Source organism: Pipra filicauda, unplaced genomic scaffold (assembly GCF_003945595.2).
Source record: "Pipra filicauda isolate LSUMZ 115617 unplaced genomic scaffold, ASM394559v2 scaffold196_size3971931_pilon, whole genome shotgun sequence".
Lineage (NCBI taxonomy): Eukaryota > Metazoa > Chordata > Aves > Passeriformes > Pipridae > Pipra > Pipra filicauda.
Window position 1 is genome coordinate 3,865,715 of NW_024104305.1, and position 18,844 is coordinate 3,884,558.

The 18,844-nt window shown below is 38.0% G+C and overlaps 1 protein-coding gene across 6 annotated transcripts in view; it reads right to left on the reverse strand.

Annotated features, from left to right (window-relative positions):
* The window catches only part of BAZ2B (bromodomain adjacent to zinc finger domain 2B), a 113,396-nt gene that overhangs the window by 80,525 nt on the left and 14,027 nt on the right, over nucleotides 1-18,844 (reverse strand). For 3 of the 6 annotated variants that reach the window (XM_027734543.2, XM_039380469.1, XM_039380468.1), the window contains exons 2-3: nucleotides 5,676-5,718; nucleotides 4,968-5,137 (exon numbers count right to left, since the gene is read on the reverse strand). The gene's annotated coding sequence lies outside the window, so the exon portion shown is untranslated. The remainder of the gene's footprint in view (nucleotides 1-4,967; nucleotides 5,138-5,675; nucleotides 5,719-18,844) is intronic. The other 3 variants (XM_027734544.2, XM_039380475.1, XM_039380474.1) reach the window with 1 other exon arrangement.

Below are 18,844 nucleotides of genomic sequence, written 5' to 3' on the forward strand. Positions count from 1 at the left end.
CTACTGCAAAGATAAAATCAGCTGGTCTAAACAACACAGTGCTACAACTGAAAATTCAATTTACATCTGAGGTCCTCCAGTTGACATCTGTACAGTAAATCTTAATAAACCACTTATTCCACCTAACAATGGATTGACAATACATAATCAAAATCTGCCCTTTAACCCTCTCAGCAAATAACCATTATTAAATCTGGTTTGCAGCAGAAGCACTAACACAGTTTGGAGCAAGTCTTACAGAAGTAAGACTTCAGTAGCGGGGTTTTGTGTTTTGTTTTGGTTTTTTAACTGTCATCCTATTATAACCTATAACACATCAAATGTAGACTATCAGTTTAAAAGAAAACTATAATAAAACTAGGCATTCCACAGAGAAATATGCAGTTCATTAATTCTTTCCTTGAAACTTTCAGTCCTTTTGCAATTTCATTTCCATCATTGTTTGATGTAGCATGTTAATTTGTTCTCCTCAATAAATGAACCTAAATACATACAACCAAGGATATAAAAGTACACACCCAATGACCATATTTGCAGACAACATACAGTAATAAACTACTTTTAATTTTTGAATAAGACGATTTTCTAAAATGTCTAAAAATAACTATGTAAAATAAGTAGAAAAACGGCACAATTACCCTTTGTATTTTATTTACACTCTGTATAATTACTGCAAGCACATAAAACTGTTACAGTCATATTATCATGCAGTTTCTTAGTCAATGTTAGTTGTTGTTATTATGCTGAAACAATTAAATCTGCAGGTCTCACACATGTACGAAGGAAGTAAATTCTCGTGTTCTTTGGTTTTGGAAGCTTTTGTATTTTTTCTGAGCTTGTACATCCACCCACACTTGCAAAAAACCAAACTCCTACTTTTCAAATACTATTACCACAAACCATGAACAGCCTCTTTTCATAGTCACAGACGGTTCTGTTTGGAAGGGACCATAAAGCCCATCCAGTGCCACCCCCTGCCATGGGCAGGGACACCTTCCACCAGCCCAGGTTGCTCCAAGCCCCGTCCAACCCGGCCTCAGTCACTTCCAGGGATCCAGGGGCAGCCACAGCTTCTCTGCCCAACCTGGGCCAGGGCCTCACCACCTTCACAGGGGGAATTCCTTCCCAATATCCCATCTAATCCTGCCCTCTGGCAGTGGGAAGCCATTCCCTGTGTCCTGCTCCTCCATCTCTTGTCCCCAGTCCCTCTCCAGCTCTCCTGGAGCCTCTTTAGGGGGTCTAAGGTCTCCCCAGGTGAACACCCCAAGTCCTTCCCCAGGTGAACCCCCCCAGCTCTCCCAGCCTGGCTCCAGAGCAGAGGGGCTCCAGCCCTCAGAGCATCTCCATGGCCTCCTCTGGACCTACTCCAGCAGGTCCATGTCTGCCTTGTACTGTAAGCCCCAGAACTGTTTGGGGGAATATAAAAACTGAGGTACCATTTCCATAATCACATGCACCTCTCCATGAATTCTCTACATCCTTTGAGTAGTTACATGATGAAAAAAGGCAAATACAGCTATGTATTAGATGCTTAGCTAGTTTTTGGTAAGAATGGGAACAACTGTAGAGAGGAAGCTAACAAATTGCCCTGAAAGCATAGAACTACTTTTGTTTAACCCAAGTTCACCAAATTTTTCTTCTTTTTTGCCCCTTACTTCTCCGCTGTAAGTTTTTATCAATAGTTTCTCATTAGCTGCCAGTTCCTAGACTTATCAAATTTCACCTACAGTTCAACAATCACATTTTTTGTTCAATTTCTTTTGTTCTGAGACACAGAAGCTGACAAGTGATAAAGCATATGGTTTTATAAAAATTTAAAAAAAAGAAAAGTCTGCCTAACAAGTCTGCTGTGTTGTTATTTAGTTTGCAACAGGCTATTATTCACATACACTTAAATTTCATGTAAGAAAAAGGCTTTTCTTGGCAATTGGCTTCTATATCTTAGAACCAGTAATTGAAATATGCAGAACTTCTGGTGGACCTGATGACAGCAAGAAAAACTCTCACACTTTTTTCTGTTGCTGTTTGCCTTCACACACCCGGCCACTAATTCCAAGTAGGCCAATGCACACTTTGTTACTGTGAAAAGAAACTGGGAGCTTGCAGAACTTGTCAAATCCTTACTTATACTTTCTCTAGAAAGACTGATTTCTAAATCTTTTAACATCTTGCTCTTCCTCACTCTTTTTTTCTCCTCCACCCTCACCTCCAAGAAAATGGAAAGGAACCCCTTCAGTGTAGATCTCACCTACAAGGATTCTTCTGCTAACCACAATATTCACCAACTCCAGTATTCCTGTAATGGCAACATCTCTCATAGACCTGCCTTGTCAACACAATTTTGGTCAAAGAGGCCTCACTTCTTAACTTCCTAACTTTACTCCAGAAAATTTTGTTCAGCCTTCTGCTGCGCTGATTTTTTACTTTTAACTCATTTGTTTCATTATAGACATTAATAACTTGCTTTGTTACAACCATATAGAAAATTTTTAGAGAGTATTATCTGCATAACTTTAAAGTACTGTGTCAACATTCTAAATTATCTGTTTCCACAAATAAAGTGGGACTGTTAGAATTCACCACCACCACCTTTTGGAACAAATAAAAAGAGCCACGATCAGGAATTAAAAGAATTTCGTATTTTGGGAGCAGAACTTGGTATTCTCAAGAACTTCCTATCTAAAATGTCATCACTTTAACATGAAAAAAATCCAAACAAATAAACCAACCACCAACACGAAAACTCACAACACAGAAGGAATTATTACTTGCCATTTTTCCTAAGTTTTTTAATCTCTCCCTTGAGCAATAAATTTGTTACAACTGCTATTTCTCCTGCATTTTATAATGCCTACAGGAAAACTCATCAAAAAGCACAAATCTCTCTACAACTTCCTCCTGTTCTTCTCCAATTGCATATTTAAAGGGAAAAAAGTTACGCATGTCAGCTTAGCCATTTATGGCGTACTCTTCTCACTTCCTGAGTAAGGCACTTTTTTGTTCAGCATTCATCCTAATGATTCCACACAGTAACAGAACAGAGGGCAGCTGGCATCTCTCACTCCATGGTTGTAGGTCTAGGAAAAACTGCCCCACAGAGTAGGGTCTAGACTTGTTTGTAGGTAATAACTCCCAAAACATTAAGGAGGAAGGAGCCTTTGTAACATTAGGGTGTTCAGAGAAGTCAGAGACAAATTTTTACCCAATCAATACATCTGTATTCTTAATGGGATTGTATCTCCTTCCCAAGGTAAAGGACTTTTTTTTTTTAAACAAGATTTCACAAATCAGAAAGTTAAGCTGGTTTAGCCTTTCAAAGTCAAACGTACAGGTGCCGTTTAGTACCAACTACAAGCTACATTCCCTTCTCTGCAAAACCGGAAGCTTCTTCTATAAAGTTTCACTATCTTTCTTCAGACACTGGTAGCTGGGAAGCAAACAGTCTCAGGACACCCCAGCAAAAAATGTTACCTCATTAACAAAACAACAGGGTTCAGTCTTTATGAAATGAAGGCTTTTCCAGTAAAATGGCTCACCTTACAGCAACTGGCAGTATTGTACTGCATTACAGGAAGTGTCACAATATCTGATGCCTGCAGTAAATGTTAAATTCTAGATAAAGTCTTCATATTTCTATTATTGCAAATTAATTAATTACTTTCCTAGTTCTGCGTTTTAATTTTTTTTAAGTGGTTCAGAATGCTGCTCCTGACTTCAAAATAGCAGGTTATCCTACCTCCCGCTCTTACCAGCTCTCCTATCACTGCCTGCTAAGCAATATGTTCACTAGAAAACTGTTCTTTTGAACTTTCATTCACTTGAGCCCTCCTATTTAATAGATCTGCCCTCTCCATATTAACCTATTTGCTCTTTGAATTCAGCAGCTGTTGGTGCTCTTACCACTCCTGTAAACACTGTATTAAGTCACAAGCAGTGGTTGTAACAGCTTGTCTTTGCATTGCACAGAAAGCACTTCTGAAACTCGAACCTTCTACACTTCATCTTAAAAATTATTTTAACCAACATGCAAAAATGACTGATTTAGACTTTTTTTTCCCTACTGTGATATGGTTTGAAGCTGGCTCCCTGCCAAGTCTCCAAACCTTACCACCAGAAGTCCCCCCCCCCCCAACCCTCAGGGAGAAGAGGGAGAAAAAAAACTAAGAAAAACCCGAAACGAGAGAGAGACAACCAAAGTGAGATATATAAATATATTTACACTTATATGCAATTAAAAATATACAATTTCACAAGGGAAAAGGGAAGGGGGAAGGCAAAGGGAACAAAACTAAAATAATATATATATATCCCAATTAGTGACCCAATATCTAACAACTAAAAGAGTTAGCAAAGAAAATAGCTCACTACTCTCCTGGGACAACCGAGAGTCGCTCCGGAACAATCGCCGGCAGCCTCTGTCTCCCAAGGCCGGCAAGGCCCAACCAGGCCTCGCTCCCCAACACGGCAGATCAACAGCAGGGAACCTGCACCTCCAAGCCGCTGGAAGGAAAGAGAGCAAAGACCTCTCCTCCTTTCTTCTTATAGCCTGGTTTACGTAAAAATCGTAGGGAATACTGGGTAAATCTGGACCCTTCCTGGGTTATAAACTGGTCACCAAGGAGGGCCTAGCCCAAACCACCACATACTGTCAGTGCAAATTTAATCTCTACTGATTTGTAAAGTTATGTCTGGGATGAGGGCAAGAAAGTTGCTACTGAAATGTAAGGCTCCACTGTATCACAGTCCTGTGCCTGGATCTAAACAAGGCTCTTGGTAACCAACATATCTCATTACTGCATATATGTTTACAATATGTCTTTACAAATTTAAGTATGTTATTCACTGTTTTCATGGTATTTTATCACAAGTATATGAAAAACTGATGATTAACATGAGCAACACGAAAACAATAAACTTGAAAAATCATTCCAAATGTATTTCAGATTTTCCTCCCTTGTATTACGTACCTCACAGACAGTAAGTCCAACAGAAGTTAAAAAGTGTTCCTGAAAGTTGCATCTATGAGCTAAACAGGCAGTCAGGTTTGCTGTTAAAATCTCTATTTTGGTTGTCACTGTTAACTTTGTCTGAAGCAAAGTGCTGGAGTAAGACACAAACAGGTTTTTCTTCAGCTATCCTGAAAAAAACCCAAGCAAACTGATGCAAATGCAGAATTTTTCATTTCCTAGTAGTCTAGTAAAACAGCATAACTCATGCTCATCATCTAGCAAAATATCATGTATTCTCTGACTATGCAAAATGCTTTTTGAAGTCGCTAAAACCGATTTTGGAATCAAAACTCTCAGCGCAATTAGTTTTAAATATTCCCTAAACTGTATAACATCAGACATCGAAACTACTAAAGGTATACACTAAAATTACATTCTATCATATTTATATTTCAAGCCTACATACACAAGGTAATCCAGAGAATGACAACAGTATTGTGGACATGAATTGTTAAAGACCTACTCAATAGTTAAACACAAAGTCACAAGAGTAATTGTACTCAAATCTCTAAGTTTTAGTCAAGGCTGTGCTTAACATCTGGCTGAAACAGGACCTGGATGCAGATGTTAGCATTAAGCCCCTCAGTACACAACATTTTCCTTTTCCTTGTATGAGTCATGCTTCTCAGAAAACTATCAGAATGCTTATTGCTACAGCTCACTTACTGTGAGGAGCGTGGTCAGTTCTGGGACATGGCTGTTTTGCAACCTGAAAACAGAAAACAATTAATGATCAGCTGAGTCATCAAGTAACTTTTACAAGGACAAAGAAAGACACATCAAACAGAACAGTAAAATTTCTCCCCAAAAAAGTATGTGAAGCATTTCCAGCACAGCAAAAACACTTTGTTTTCCACTGCCAGATATAAAGCCCTTACAACGAGAACAGTTGAAGACAAATGTTATATAATCACCCTTGTTTTGTTTGCAACCAGCTGTTTAAACACACATACCCATTTTCCCCTTACTAAGTTGTAAATAAGATGGTGTAACATGTTCCCCCCCCTTTGATGCATACAGTAAACCAAAGAAATGTTTCTGTTAAAATGCAAAAAAAACCCCAATGTCCTGGCCTCCCAAAAATCAATGGAAATTCTCAATTTTGTTATAATGGAACCAGAGTTTCATTCCATTAGTGACACTCTCTAGCATGAGGATTTCAAGTTTTCCTCATGCTATGAGAATTTAGAAGTGTCTCTGTGTCAGTACAAAATCCACATATATTTCACTGAAAATTTAAAACTAAAAATAATTTTGAACACTTGTTTGGATTGTTTACTTCCCAGACTTTTTTCCCTGGATAGATGAAGTTTTTCTAAACACACAGTTCACACACACTGTATAGGACACAGAAAACATAATAATAGACGCAACATTTCCACTTCAGGAAAGTGTTACTTGCTAAAGTAGTAGAAATGCAACATCATTAGGGTTTTCATCGAAAATTAGTAAAATTCAGTGAAATTTTACAGTTTGATATTTTAAAAATATCTTCTGTAGCATTTAACAGATACTTGCTTTAGAAAGCTCAGAGATGCTCTCTTGAGCTACACTGACAGGCAATTTTAACCAAGCAAATATGCATAACTGCCTAAATATCAAAAAATGCTACAGGGAAATGGCATATCAGAGTTTTTAGAAAACACATGCATAGAAAAACGGGTATTTTCACTCTAGATCTTTTTCTACAGTATCACACTGATCGGAGCACAAAGTTCGCCTACCTCACCATGGCACAGTCAAAAAAGCACACTAATAAATTTACACAAACAAAACTTCAGTCATCTGCAGGAGCAAGAACTCCATTTACAGAGTTAGGCAAGCTAAGTAACAACTTAAATCTAGGTAGACAGTTGCATCAACAACACTCAGTTTTTTTAATTTCATCTTAAATTATAACCTGTAAATGTGTGGCCATTAACACCAACTGCTTTTTTGTTTGTCACGGCCACCAGTGTCAAGCTTCTAGGCCTGCCAGAAAAACAATAAGTATTTTTCTCCCTTGACAAAGGACAGCCAGGAACAAATCATTTCTCACAACAGTCAGTGGCAACATCATCAACCTTTCTCCCAAAGAGAAATCAAAACATTAGTATTCCCCTTCTCTACCCTACTGCCATACTTTGACACCACCCCAAAAACCCAACCTACTAGAACCAAAACCAAGAAAGACAGAAGCGATGGAAGACAACACTATACAGCTATAGTAATTACGCCATTTAAAAAGCAGGAGCAATTCATTGGAGAGAAGTAAACTTTAAAAAGTATGTATTTTGCTACACTCTTGACCATTCTGCTGGCTGACTAGAGGCCTCAACTGTCCTCCAGAAAGCAGAAACAAAGTTGTATTTCTTCTTCTAAGTTGCATTTCCTGCATTAGGTGAAGCTCAAAGCTCAAGTACTTAATCTCTGTTAAAATTCTGCACATTTGTTCTACTTCTGACTAATCTGTTCCTCTGGCACTGCTAAGTCTGGGCTTTGGAATCAGTCCTGAGGGCACTGAATAGCCCCCCAAAACCTGACCCTTGGGACAAAGGTCAGAGGCTCAGTAGAGCTGAGGACAGTGAAAAGAGCTCTTAAAGCTCCTGCCTGCCACTCCCCCAGAATGATAACCGGCTACTGAGGTACCCAGCAGGCAGGGACACTGCACAGCCACAGCCTCCTCAGCCTTGTACCCTGAGAAGGAAAAGTTACCCAGATCCCTAAGAGAAACCAGCCAAACCAGAAAACAGCCTAATTATTTCCCAAGGGTAACAACTCTTAAACAAGAGAAGACTGGGAGGAAAGAGAAGTCTCTTTTCTATCCTTAGTACATGAAAAGGAGCATGACTCGGAAAATCCTCTACAACTTTACTAGAAGCACAAAAACTTGTAAAACAAAGTTTCCACAAGAAACTGGAATAGGTACTTAAGAAACTGAATACAAAAGATTGCATGACTGCAAGTAAGAACAGGTAACAGTTTTAAAAACAAGCTTTACCATGGCTCCCTGATTAAAAGCACACAGACTGGTTTTGGCCCTAGTGCCCAAAGTACAGAGTAAACAGGTGCCCTAAGTGGTGAGGTCTGATTTGGCATGAACTTAAGGAAATTACACAACACCAACCTCTCTGTCCAGTAGAAGAAAAAAATACTCAAAAGGACCAAAGAATATTGTTTCAGACTAAATATTCTGTTCCTTGACATAACTGCACATACACAATCGTGGAAAGCTCAGGATTTCCCATTTAACTGTGCAATAACAGAAGTCCTTGAAACTAGTTTCTTCTCCCTTTTTGTACTCACAGTTATTCCATTAAAGCCAACAGAAAAGCATTTTTTGTGATTTATTTTTTAGATTTGTTTTTAGAACTAATTACTACAAAGTATCCTTAAATACAGACAAAATCCTAATGCAGTCTGAGAACAAAATGCCAGAAACAGCCAACATTCCACACCCAATGGAAACAGGTGGAAGTTGAATATTTAAAATAACAGAAAGAACTGAAAATGTAGAGTGGTCAATGGAAGAATGGGACAGTTAATGTGGACAAGAATGATTTTATTGTTTATTTTCAAATTTCATTACTAACTGTGCAACATTAACATACCCTAATCAGGTTTTCCTGCACTATTTCCTTATTGTGTACAAAGTAAAGAAAAAGGAAGCTTCCTATGCTTAATATTAGCATATAAATGGTTAATTGAGGTTTGACTTCAGTGGGAAGACAGGGTGGGGTGAATTCCCACCTTTGTTACTGTTATCACTTTGCAAGGTGGGTTTTTAAGCAAGACTAGAATAACTGGTTTACATTCTGGCAATGGCATCTTCCCAGTTAAATCGAAATTTAGTATCCGAAAGCACTGCAGAATGCATCAAAACCTGCACCATTTTCACACAAAGCTGTGAGGAAAGACCTTTTCTTTCTTGAACTACAATTTGCTTCTTTCCCCAATGCAAACATACTACAAAGGATATGCCCGTCTTTTAAAAACTGACTTGGTGTCCTTTTGAATTATACTGCAAAGACAGAAAGAACATGGGTTTTCAGGTTACGTTCTCCCTGGCTTTCATTAGTAATTCAGGACTTGTCTGCTCCAAAAGATTACTGTGACAGGGCAGCTAACACCGCTAAGGCATTTATAAAAGACTGAAAAAGTGAAATGAGGGAACTTGATCAAACTGTTTCACACTTCCATTAACATTTGCAACCAGCAGTTCTCGAAAACCTTACAGAAAGAACGTTTGATAAAATAGGGGCCCCCTCGTTCCTGAAGCAAGTTTCTCTATTTAAGATGTGCCACTTTCAGTAGTTTTAAAAGGCTTAGTAGTAAAGTCATTAATACCTATTAAAAACTAACACAACATGCTTCTTGAAAACCCCTTCTAGTGGAATAGGCAAAAGGAGAAGAGAAGCCATGTCCCTAAAATACAGTTTTAGAAAAGTAACCTGATTTAAAAAAAATCCTCACGTATTTTTAGAATTATTTTTTTAAGTACTTTTATCCCCTTTGATCAACTAATATGTGGAGAACAAATTATTCCAAAAAATGGATTTAGAACAAAAGACCAATAAAAAAAAATTTTAGAAAATGTTTAACCTGCCAAAGCAAAATTATCCCTTATGATTTTGAAAACTGGTAATTCAACAGAAGTTCAGTATTTCAGCATCATATTTAGTAAAGACTGGACATCAATCAGTATGAAGAATATTTAAGTAACAAAAATCAAATGCTTTCCATAGGAGTTTGGGTTCTGGGTTTAATTTCTTTTACAAGATTTATGTAGTTGGGTTTTGCCTGCTTGGAATTCTCCTCCTCCCTCCTTCTACAGACCACACCACTAATACGGAAAGAGTGCACAACTGAAAATTACTTCCTGGATCAAATTTACTTCCTTCCCATCCCACATCACACAATCCTTCTCATAATGGATCAAGTGCCATCTTTGAATTTGGTTTCCTTCTCCAATCTTTACATTCCTCGGGTTTTCAGCCTAAACTTGTTCTTCATCAGCTTAGCCCCACTTGTTTGAATCTAACAATTTCTATGTTTCTTACACTGTTTTCTTTGCATTTGTGGCCCACAGGGCAGGAGTATGCAAGCTCTCAGGTTTTAATTTTGCTAAACTAAACCAGCCTAAGTTCTTCCAAATCCTTTTATAAGTCTCCAAATTACGCTCAGAATCCTAGTGTATGTTCTCACCTACTTTAACTTCATGTTTCTTGAGTACGAATAATCCTTCTGGTACAAACCAAAACTAAACTCTGTTCCAGATGAGGCCTTGTCAGGACATTCCCAGTGCAACAACGATCTAAGAGAATCATTAAAGCCACCGCACAAAAAGCCTCCCATGCAGAGATGCCACATTCACCTCAACGACTCATTCAAGTACTGGCCCACGAAGATACAGTGCTCAGACACTCACCTGCTGTCCTGCAGAACCCTTCACTGGTGAAGCTCTTGACAGCTTCTGCTGTGTCTTCTGAACAGGAATAATGAAACTGGGGGAGTGGGAAATGGGGACCCACCAAAAAAACCTATAGACTGAACCCTCTTCAATTTTATCATCAAGTTCCACTGAGTCTCGTTTCTTTAAGATCTTCTTGTTTCTTCCACTTATTTGCAACTGTACATTCATCATGCCATTAAGTATTCAAAAGGAGAAACACAAGCATCATTTCTATTCACCCAAAATGCCCTGCTTTCTCATGCTATTACTTTATCAGTCCTCAAAAAACTAACCACTCTTCACCATCATTAGACAAAATTCTATAAGTGGCAGGAAACTAAGGCCTTTACATTTTAACTTTGTCCCAACAGAATGAAGGTAAGAAAAGTTAATTCAGTTTCATTGTACTAAGAAATCATCTGAGCAGCAGAAAATGGGAGTTGTCCATTTTTAGACAAACATCCTAACCGCGGGAGGCCATGTTTTTATGGTGAGTATGCTGGCACTGCTTTATGAAAGCAGAAGCCACAAAAACCTCTTCTATAAGTACCTGATCCTTCAGTGTGCACACTGTACCTCTCTGTTGTAGAGGAAATACACCAGGAGTCAGTCAGCTGCTGGAGCACTGCACACAGAAGCTATGAATTGGCCCCAAAATGCCTGAGGCTCTAGCCCACAGTTCCACTGCATTCTTTTATCCAAGAAATTTATCTTTGCAGCTGGAGACTTCTCTCATATTCAATTGCTGTGTACAGAGACCACTTACACAGAATCATTTAGGTCAGAAGAGGCCTCAGACCACTGAATCCAATCATTCCCACAGCACTGCCAAGGCTACCCCTAACACATGTCCTCAAATGCCACATCCACACTGCCTTTAGATCTCTCCAGGGATGGAGATTCCATCACTTCCAGGGCTGGACAACCCTTTCAGGAAAGGAATTGTTACTAATATCCAATTTAAACCGCCCATGGCACAAAACTGTTACAATCATACCAAGTAAATACCTTCTAGTTAGAGTCCTGATTCTCCTCTGAACTGTTATCTTTAAATCTCCATTAATTTAAATTTGTTTGACCATTTTCAAATATTTTAAAAATATTATTAATTCTCATACTATAGCAATTACACTTTATTTGACTTCCAAATGCTGAAAATCTCTATATACACTGTATGAAGAACAAAGAGGATCCTTCCTTTGTGCTTATTTCTGTTTCAGTGCAACAGCCCACAAAAGCATAGCAACTGATCTGAGGGTTTATTTAGTTCAGTAGTATTAAAAAAACAATTCAACTTGTCTTTTTGCATTCTTCAGGTAAAACGTGTCTGTGAAACATGCCACTTCTGTAGCATCATTATCCTCTCCCTAAAATAGAATTTCAGCCAAAAAGTAAGAAAGTTCAGAATGCTGAGCTACGGGGTTTTATTCACATCGTTGACCATTTCGTGCAGCTCGACAAGGTAAGATTCCTACACTCAGTTACTAAGAAAAAATATCCCTTTGGAAGAAACAAAAGCTGTGTGGACTGTTAAAGCTCTGTCAGCACATCAGACACACTTATGCCATGAACCTTTCCACATCAGGACTTCACACTGTTGTGATGGCTGAAAGCAATGATGTCAGCTATGACAAGGTCTACATCATAATTAGGTATTTTGATCAAGATTCAAGACTCGGGGAAAAAAATGATCTTTTGGCAAAGCTTGCCCAAAAGTGCTGAAAGGCTTTTGCATCGCTTAATTAGTTTTCATCGACTCCCACATTCTACAGACACGACAGAATTTTTCTCTGACTCAGCACTTGCAGGGATCAGCAAGCATACTTATGACTAAAAAGTGCAGCCATTCTATATAACCTCCCTGTGTGTCACTGCAGTACACCTGAGGAACCAGAATTATGGCAAGGCTATTCTCTAACAAGCAGGGACATGTTGACTAACAACTCTATCATGCCAGTATAAAGTGAAGAAAGGAACACTGCCAGTAAAAATTCAAAACTGCTCCTCTTCCTGTCATTACCCTCAGTGGAAGAGAAAGGAAAAATGTGAAAAGAATTTTTTCTTCTAGCAAAGTAAGTTCCATTTCATCCTTTAACATCCATTTTGAGCAGTGCAACACGAGAAAGTGAGAATTACTGCATTGGAGGGACTTGATCCTCTGTTTGAAGACTGACCACCACCCTGAGACTGCGCAATGCCGTAAGCTCTCCCGCAGGAGGAGGGAGCAGCAGGACATGACTTCAGCACCCACACAGTCATTGTTTTGTGTAGTGTCCCATTAGCCAGCAATCCCAGCCATAAACAAAACTTCACTGCATTTTACATGACTCAGAGAACCCTGGACACTATTAAAAAAGCAATAATCACACAGACATAAACATGGCTAGGGAAAAGAAAGAAAACAAGGATGAAAAAATCAGTCAAGGGAAGAACATAAGAAAAAAATTAACCTATTAGAAAGTTGAAAAGGTCTTTTTTTTTCAAATTTATAGATTGAGATACAATACTTAAGAACAAAAATGCAATGCAACTGAAATGGGGGAAAGCGTAGAGAAAGTAAGTGACTATGATGATGATGAATATAAGTAATTTGAAGTTCTTTGATATTTTGCAAATTCTCACAGGCACCTTTACTAGGTATATGTTTAGTCACACAGCCAACACAGAGACATATTAAAATGTCAATAAGTCACCCAGCACTGAAATCTAGTAACACGTGGTTAGATGAGGTGTGAAATATAGGTTTGATCCACAATTAGATTATATTAAGTACTCAAGCTAATATCAAGAGGCCTACCTACTCTGAAAGCCGTAAGAAGATAGTTCTTCCCACGTAAAGATCTTATTCCTAGGTCCTTAACAAAGAAAATCTGATCTCCAAAACTTTGAAATTTGGGGTCCTCCGATGCGACAAACAGAAAACATCTTGTATCTTCTCTAATAAAAGCAACTACCAGTCGCAAGTTAAAGCACTTCAACCAAATGAGATTGGAAATTAATTGGTTATCAAGCACAGCTACATTGAAACATCCTTTGCATCAGATCTTCTGTCTTTATATTCCCACATCAATGACAGAAACATTGCCCAGCCCGTCAACAAAACCAATTAATCCAACTCGTAAAAATAAATTTTAAAAAAGTATGTATATATATGTTCGTGTATATATAGGGACACCTTCCACCAGATCAGGCTGCTCCAAGCCCCCGACCTTCAACACTTCCAGGGCTGGGGCAGCCACAGCTTCTCTAGGCAACCTGTGCCAGGGCCTCCCCACTCTCACAGCCAAGAATTTCTTCCCAATATCCCATCTAAACCTCCCCTACCAATCACCTGGTATTTACAGCCCAAGATACCATCAGAGAAAAGGACCACCTGTATTGTGTGACACTGAAGAGTTAATTTAGACCTTATGCAGAAGCACCATTTTTGAGGCAGAAACACGGGTACTTTTTACATTTACTTGTCATTATTCTCTTGATGGGCAATATATACAAAAATTAATTTTTCAGAATAATACACAAGAAACCACATGACCCAAAGCAGGTAGGACACAACGTACTTTCATAAAACAGAAGTCACAAATTAAAATCTGGGGGAAAATATTCCTGAGCAATGTATTTGAAAGCTTCTTTGGCAGAGGACTACTGGAACCCAAGAACAAAACCACTTCCAGTAAAAACAATCTTAGATAATGCTAAGATCACACCATTTACTACATATCATTACATATATTTTATAGGCACATCAGAAAAAAACAAGAACAGATTTAATGATAAGAGGATTTCAGCAATGGAAACAACTTTTATCTATAAATACATATCAAGGAACAACAATAATCTACTGTAATTCTAATTCACTCTTGCCCAACATAGCAGCATCTTCTTTATGCACACATACGTAACACTTTAAGGCACTGGAATATTCTGCTCACAAGAACCAACAGTTTCCATTAATCCAGAAATCAAGTCAACATAATACAACATTACAAAACACACACCCTTCGGTAGGGCAAACACCTACAGTTTTTCCAAGACAACAGTCCCAGGCTCCCGAACTGGCATCTGTCATACAAAACAGATCAGAGTAGCACTTATTTCACATAGTGCATAGATCTTAGACAGTAACATCATATTCTCCCTCCTGTATTTCCCAATGTATGCTCTTCTGCTCCACCCTTGAGAAACACAGTTTGCTGCTTTTATGCTCCTACAGAAAAGGCACATACTCAGATCTCACTTACATAGCCTTGTATCAGGAGATGCCAATAACAAACACCTATAACAGAACTAGCACAACACAGAAGGAAAACAAAGGAGTTGTGAAAATAAAATACCCCATATCTCATTCGCGTGTTGTATCTTCATTTTTGTTTAACAGTGTTTAGTAAAATACTTTATTTAAATTAAAAAAAGTACACTTTCTTAGTTTACAACCCCACTACATTTAGACCTGAACACTTCTCTTACTGCTCTTAATAATCATCGTGAAAATTCCAAGATAATGAATCAGACAGTATGTTTACTAGTTACCTATGTTTCCTATGTATAGTGAAGGCAGCATTACTTTTCAAAACCACCACAAACTATGTAAAAATGGGGTTTGTTATTACAAGCAGGGTTGTGTTGGGGGTCTTTTCTTTGTTTTTTTTAATATTTGCTAAATTTTTGAAGTTTACTGCCTTTCCAAAACAAGGTCCTGCAGCTGGTAAGGGAACTTGAGCACTGCAAAGATCAAAGGGAAACAGAGATCTTCTTAATTTTAAAAATCATATGTTTATATATTATCCTTTAAATCTTCATATTTGTAGAAATGTTATTAAAAAGTGGAATTACAACCATAAAAAAATTAAACTAGTGAAGAGATTTTATCAAATTGAAACATTAAAGTAATATATTACTCTCTGGGAAGAATAAAAGGCTTCAGATTGGTGAATGTGCAAATAATCATATCAAAGGCAATAAAAAGCCTGTATCACAAAAAACAGCAGTAGTAATGGACATCTTCAGTTGCATAAAGAATTATGATAACAATTAGTTCAAAGAAACAGAAGTTGCATACAGATGTTTCTCCATTACTGGAAAACACAGTTCTGTGGTATTAATGAACAAATAACTTTGAGACAGGGTTGTGGCACCAAAACAACAGACTACAAGACATCCCTGGAAGTTCAAAGGGTAAAGTAAGCTATCAATCTTACTAGTTTAAATAAAATTGAGAATTTTGAGTGAGGGATTCTGCTGCCAGGAATGCCAGTGTTTCTTCTATATTCCCCCTATTCCTTCAGTCTTGCTGAAGCGACACTATAAATCTTGCCCACATATGAGAAGGGGGGGAAACAAAAAAAACCTGTAAGTTATGCACACAGAAAATAAAGAATCTAAAAGAAGGAGCTAGTGGTAGTCATACATTTTTTAGTTCAAACCATTCATATAGATTACATTCATTATCCTAGCATCAGTGTAGTACAAAAGCAGTGTACTAGACATTGTACTAGGCTTCTGATAATGATAGTAAGCTAACGGCAGCATGGATTACAGCAACCCTGAAGACTTTATTAATGGGTACCTATTAAAAATCTATTATTTGTGTTTCAGATTCTTTTTCTTCTGCTTCCCTGTTCTTTCTGGGCAAAAACAAGCTTGCAAGTACTTTCTTCTGCTCTATGAGCTTTCAGGTTCAGGATAAGAATCTGTAGAAGGAAGTTGATTGCCCAGGGACTGAAAAAGAAAATACTGTAAAGAGCACTAAAACCCGAATGGAAGGGACCCTGCAGGGCACCAGTGCCAAGAGGCCAGAAGCCACCTGAAGTTCCAAGTGCTTCTTAATAGAGTATCCTTGTCTTTTCATTTCTTAAAGACTGGAGCTTGAGCTAAAGAATGAAACTTCCACTGCTGCTTAGCACTAATTTAACTCTGCTGCTAATGCAATTCCACGCACATCTACTAAGAGCATCAATAGAAATGCTAAGCATTTTTTAAATATTGCCTGAAGTATCAATCGGTATCTGAGTATCTCAAGCAAAAAAACACTAAAGCAAATTAGTAATAACCCACTATGGAATAGGTTTGGTTTTCTTCTTTAGCCAACTGCATTTATTTAGAAGGAAAGATGGTCAAGACAAAAGTTTGTTCTAAAACTTAAACACTTGCTCATCTACAGAGCCCTGGCCCTCTGACCTTTGACTGTTTCTTTATGGTCCATAAAAAAAAGCCAGGAAAGCAAGCAACTGACAAGTTGAAAATTAATCATTCTGAGCCCATATTCTTTAAAAGACACGATTTATGATTATTTCATTGGTTGCTATATGCAAAATATTCTATTAAAAATAAAAAAGAAACTTAAATATCTTGCTTAAGAAACCAAGCTTCTCTTCAAGTTCTGTAGAAATTGTAGTCTTACACTGTTGCTGTTCAAAATTAGTTATATTTATACTGGTCTAGTGGCACTTGACTTCTGTTTGATGAATCAAAACATACCGAAACCTGTTTTTCAGCAATGATATGACGACTTATTTTCTAACATCAACAGAAGTTAATTATTGCCACACGCATGAACCAATGTGATTTATATTACAATAAAAGCAAGCCATTTCTGCAAGCTTTTTAATATTTGACAAACAAGTTTGACTCTTGCTAGTCTGGCTTACAATTTACAGGACGGAAGTGAACCAGGTATGGTCTACCTGATCACTGAAATCCAGTCTATGACACTAAGGGGGTGGGTGGGCACTTCACTTCCACTAAAAAATAGCTATGACTATACTTTTTAAAACCTTATGGTTTTCACTTACATTTGACTACATAAAATGGCAAGTCCTGCTTTTATTGATGAAAGGGCAATCAGCCGTCTGCGAGCTATGCATGTGACACATGCACACAATCCATTTCACAGGGCGCTGTTAAGCACACAGACTCTGGTCTGAAAAACCATCAACCAAAATGAAAGCTATGGAAAACTGTATTATTATGTGCATGGATTCCATAAAGGCACGTTTTCATTTCACACATCAATGCAAATGTTTGTTCTCTCATGTAATAGTGGAATGGAAAGATAACAAATCGGCATGACTTGTGCTGGCCTATCTGCACACTCAGTAAGAAATAAATGTGCACATGGGAATGATTCTAAGGCATTTTCACTGACAGAAATGACTGGATTACTTATTGCTTGTAGTTACAGATGTAAATGTAATTCTAGTCATGTTACTTAAAAGCGACCAACATTTTCTAATTGAAATCACACTGCATTTATTCTGAAAACAAAATTTTGATCCAAAAAAGTTAACTTCAGTATCCACATTCTGCTGTACACAGAATACATGTAGAAGGCATCATGTAAAAGCTTTTTACTACAGGTTTCCTTATGTGCATTCTACCTTTGAGGTAACTCTCCTGTGAGCAGTGTTCCTACGATGGTCCTCTGCATTCTTCTGATGCCATAAACCAGATCCTCTCCAGAAAATACAAATCCATTGCAACAACTCACTTGGCAAGGACAGTGCTGACAGTGGATATACTTACCGGAAAGCACACACACACTGAGGAACTGGAGAACTGCTTGAGGCAGGGCTGAAATTACACTACTACTGGCCTACCACTTCCTCAGCTGGTGGGTCTAATCTGTGCATCTTCTTCAATACAGGAATTCATTTTCACAAAGCCATAGAACTTTACTGTTAAATGTCTAGCCTACTTTCAGTTAAGGCTGCAAAGAAATGGCAAACAAAAGTGACTGCATGGAATGGACAGGCAGGTGGACAGACAGGTGAGCAGACACAGCACCGTCACAGAACTTTACGTGTGTTGACAACAGGAAAAGAGCCACAAAGGAAACTCCTGCTTAACTAGGAGTAACTGGAAGCATTATAGTAGCAGTTGAGTTTTACCAGAAATTACTTTTTCCACTCCACAAACAGCATTTGAGTTCAATCTCTACTCATAATGAAGGGTTAATCTGCAGCTCCCTGGCTAACCAACTCTGGATACATGAAAATAACTAGTTAAGGACTATCAGAAATCTACACTATATAGAATCAGTATTCAAAAGTGTGTCTCATTTTTTAACTAATGCCATTCTATGCATCACGGGCAGCTTCTTCTTTGGGATGGTACCTCACATCATTAAGAACCACAACGTGAATAGTGCACAGGCACCAAAGCCAAACTTCCAAGTGCAAAACATTGTTATATTCACTGGATTAGCAGCCACATGCAACAGTTCCCTTCTTTCTCTGACAGTTGTATCTAGAAGAGGTATTTATCCTTAAAAACAGAACCAGAAATGCTTAAACTTGGAATCTGCCCTGAAAAAAAATCCTAAATTTTTACAGTCTACATTCTTCTGACTACTGTGATTCAGTATAAGTATGGTAAACATTTTTCATAGTAAAGAAGGTATCAGGTA